This window comes from Hordeum vulgare, chromosome 3H (assembly GCF_904849725.1).
Source record: "Hordeum vulgare subsp. vulgare chromosome 3H, MorexV3_pseudomolecules_assembly, whole genome shotgun sequence".
In the NCBI taxonomy this organism is placed as follows: domain Eukaryota; kingdom Viridiplantae; phylum Streptophyta; class Magnoliopsida; order Poales; family Poaceae; genus Hordeum; species Hordeum vulgare.
This window is the reverse complement of record NC_058520.1, coordinates 514,038,944-514,043,400: the sequence shown is the minus strand read 5'-3', so window position 1 is coordinate 514,043,400 and position 4,457 is coordinate 514,038,944. Positions and strand designations below refer to the sequence as shown.

The following is a 4,457-nucleotide window of genomic DNA, read 5'->3' as shown; positions in this document are numbered from 1 at the left end:
CTCACTACACAATCACTTGTTACCACTACTTTCAGTGCTTGCAGTTATTACTTTGCTGAAATTCGTTTATCAGAGCCTTCTGCTCCTCGTTGGGTTCGACACTCTTACTTATCGGAAGGACTATGATTGATCCCCTATACTTGTGGGTCATCAAGACTCTTTTCTGGCGCCGTTGTCGGGGAGTGAAGCGCCTTTGGTAAGTGGAAATTGGTAAGGAAACATTTATATACTATGCTGAAATTTATTGTCATTTGTCACTATGGAAACTATTCCTTTGAGGAGTTTGTTCGGGGTATCTTCACCACGAACAGAAGCACGAGGAGTTGCTCCTCAACCTGAGGTACCTACTGAAAATATCTTTTATGAAATTCCTTCGGGTATGCTTGGGAAACTGCTAGCTAATCCTTTCACAGGAGATGGATCTTCACATCCAGACTTGCATCTGATCTTTGTAGATGAAGTTTGTGGTTTATTTAAGCTTGCAGGTCTGCCCGAGGATGAGGTAAAAAAAAATTCTTTCCTTTATCTTTGAAGGATAAGGCGTTGACATGGTATAGGCTATGTGATGATACTAGATCATGGGACTACAATTGGTTGAAATTGGAATTTCATCAAAAGTTCTATCCTATGCATTTAGTACATCGTGATCTGAACTTTATTTATAACTTTTGGCCTCGTGACAAGGAAAGCATAGCTCAAGCTTGGGGGAGGCTTAAATCAATGCTATATTCATGCCCCAATCATGAGCTCTCGAGAGAAATCATCACTCAAAACTTTTACACTACAAGGAATATGCTAATACACGACGCTATATTTTCGTCGCTACATCGTCACGGTTTTTAGTTTACGACGATCTCACGACGAAAAACCAAGCGTCGAAAACGGAGCGTCACAAATGAACAGCACCGACGTTTTGATCGAAATCGTCGTAACTTCTACGACGATTCCTGGATCGTCGTAACCTTTACGACGATCCTAAATCGTCGTTGACAATATAACCCAGTCCTATGTGGCAAAGTTACGACGAAATCAAAACATCATAGTTGAAATCAGCCCAACCCATTTCAATTGATCACATGGGCGTGTTTTATTTTTGGGGGCTTTTTCTTATTGGGCTTCTTTTTGGGCCTTACCCTATTTACAACCACTTTAGTATTTTTTTCAAATTTTTTTCTATCATTATAATTTGGGCCCTGGCCTTTTAGTGCCCAAATACATTTGGTCCAGTTTCAGTTTTTGGCTTTTGAATTTTAGTTTTGTGTGTAGGTCCCACTTGTCATGTTCTTCTCATAATTTGTCCCATATGTCAAGAAGTTCTGGTCAGGTTTTCATTTCACACATTCTCGAATCGCATACGATATGAATATTTCAAATAGAGCAGAAAGGACATGTGAAATTCATCAAATTAACACGAAGGTAGTATATTACAATTTTTCGAATCTATTACAAAGCAGATATGTCTATTATTACAATATATAATATGCATTCTTGGATAAGTAGAGCTTCACACAATTGGCTTCAAGGCTTCGCACTTCAACTTTCTTAGGCCTGGAGGTCCTGTAGAAGAAACAACCATATTTGTAAGAGCTACAAGATACAGATCAAGAATAGAAACAAGGCACAAAAACAAGCAATCCATGGCGGAAACCTTGAAGCGACAAATGTTTCTGAACTCAGATGAGAGAAGTTTGAGTCTAGCCAATTAAACCAACTACCACTGATGTAACCTATAAAGATGGACTGAACAATAACAATACAAAAAATGACAGCTGAATTATAAAGAGTCCTAAAATTGACCCCTTTTGGCCTTAATTAATTGTGTGAAGCTGAAATGATTAATCTAAAGTAAGATATACTGGTATGTAGGCAAAAAATGTAGTTGAATGACCTATACTTGGATAACTCAAAAAAGAAGGCAGCATCAAATACTATAGTAATTATTATTGGACATGATATAATAAGGTACTCTCACTGGTTAAGGTACTCTGCAGTACACGTACGTCGTAGCAAAGTATGCGTCCAGACAGTAAGCAGACACAATTAGCTAGTCTTGTACACACATTTTTCCACATGTATTTATAATAATTATTTTTTAGTAATATATGTTGCCAACGCTATGTATCACTAATTCAGTCCAACTAAACCGACAAATGCTACGGGCAGAAGTCCCATCAGCATCACAATTCAGAAGAACATACCCCCCTAAGTCTGAACAACTAGTCCTCGCTTGCGACTACCCAGATGATACAATAAAACCCATGCGATTTAGTATGATAACAAAGTGCTGGTTTGACCGCCAACTCAAAACAGTAATTAGTTTGTACACTATCTGACACGCAAGTGAAAGACCACTAACAGATGCTCTATCTAACAGTACCTCGGTGATGACACACTCTGGAGCCAAGTTCCTCAAATGCACAAACAGTAGTGTATGGAAATCTGAGTTCAAATGCTACAGGAGTAACCAGTTTTTTCAATGTGTAAATCATGTGTTGAACAAAGCAGAATAATCATAAACAAATAGAACTACTGCAGATCCCATTGCAATGTCTAACAAGTAGATTAGAAGTATCTGTGCAACTGTACTAACCTCAAATGAGAGGCCAACCTATTGCTTCAAGTTAAGCCAAATGTGAGCTAGTAGTGAGTGCCAAGTGCCATCCAGATTGGAAACTACTGTAACGACATTCATCTACAATGGAAACTGATACATTTTGGCATCAAGATTTCTTCTTGCCAAAATATGACAGCAAGCACTGCCAAGACATGATCCCCACATTTTTCACTCGCAGCAAAAGTGCAAAGCATGCTATCACACCAAATAGACAAATCAAGAAACGCATCCTATCAAGTGCAAAGCATGCAATCACACCAGAAAGATTTGGCAACAAATCACAAGAGAGCGAGCGAGCAGTAAGATCATACCCGTTCCTTTCTATGCATCGCCTCTCTCGCGCGCAACGAGTTGAACTGCGCAAGAGGAAACCAAGAAACGCTCAGGAATGCACTCCAGTCCAGACGAGTTGGGCGCCTCCCTCGTCTCCGCCACCGCGGGTCCGACTCCATTGGAGGGGGCGTAGGAGCGCTCATGGGCCGGTTCTTGGTCGCGGCCGTCCTCGCCCGGTTCTGCTGCTCCTGAACCGGACGGTTCCATCACGAATCTGCTAGCAGTAAGTAACAAAATAGCTCAGTTCGGATCATAGCAAGAAACTTAACTCAGTTCAGATCATACTTATCGGAAAACAGTAGCAGATTGAAGGCAACATGAAACTAGTGATATGAAACCATGCAGAAAACACTACAATGTAATACTGTTGTAAGGTCATATCAGCGCTAAATCAGCACCATGTCATTATATAGAGAAAATTATATGTCCCCTTTTATCTAAAATAGACCACGGAAGTTCCCTCTTTAATGTATTACTAGGCCTAGGACTTTTATCTAAGACAGATATCTATCTCTATGCTTGCTTCTTTTAAGCTAAGCTAAGCTAAGCATAGATGGACGAGGGAATGAGCATTCCAGATTTTATTCAAAAAGGAAAACAAGTAAACAAGATGTCCCAGTCTACCATACATTCCTAGCAGGAACATACCTAGAGGTTTGATGGACCAGCTAAAGAGCGACAGCGAAAAGAAAGCAGAATAGACACAGCGCACGGGCTGTGAATACATCTACGACATCCAACTCCAAAATCATGGAACCAGGAACAAAGTTCTTACTGAGCACTCGGCCCTCTAGCATATTAACAAGCATTCCAGATGATAGATCATGATGAACTTATTGTCGAAATATTTGACAGGAGATTCACTACTGACTATCAACAGGGATCCATTTCCCAAACGATCATAGGCTTTCGTTCGAACCGACGGTGAAGATGAAATGTTAATGAAATGGTATAAACACATTATATGACACCAAACCAGCAAGCCACACAAACATACCAATGGAACTGCAGCATGTCCAAGGCAGTGGCATCCATCCTCTTCCGAGACCTGTTGATGTTCTCCTCAACGTAGCTTCTTGTCATCTTAACCGGCGGCGGCACCCACTTCGTAAGCTTGCACAGGCAGCTCAGCAGCAGTCAGAGGACACCAGCAGCAGCAGGAAAATCTGCTATGAACGCGCCTAGGTGGCACCAAATCGCTCGCTCACCCCCTGACTTGTTCCAGCATCTCGGGCGGGCGCTCGCGCCGGACTTTGTTGATGAACATGCCTAGCTGCGACAATGTACTTCATCCCGTGCTTGTGGATCTTGTCAAGGAACGCCAGCAGCTTGGGGTGCGGGTAGTTCATCGGGCTGAGCGTGAAGTCCTTCCTTGCGTCCATATGGTCGTCGTCGTTCCAGATCACGTCGAGGGGTATCTGCGCGCTCCGGTAGTTCTCCACGACATCCTCGACCACTGAAAGGTTATGGTATCCTCACCTGCATTGGTGGAACCCTGTAAACAACACTA

The 4,457-nt window shown here is 41.9% G+C and overlaps 1 long non-coding RNA gene across 1 annotated transcript; it reads right to left on the bottom strand.

Moving 5' to 3' along the window:
• Positions 1-1,448: 1,448 nt before the first annotated feature.
• Positions 1,449-2,956, bottom strand: LOC123440351. The gene is made up of 3 exons (XR_006630311.1): positions 2,926-2,956; positions 2,378-2,408; positions 1,449-1,557 (listed from the first exon to the last, which is right to left on the bottom strand). It is a non-coding gene; the product is annotated as an uncharacterized LOC123440351 (long non-coding RNA).
• Positions 2,957-4,457: the final 1,501 nt, after the last annotated feature.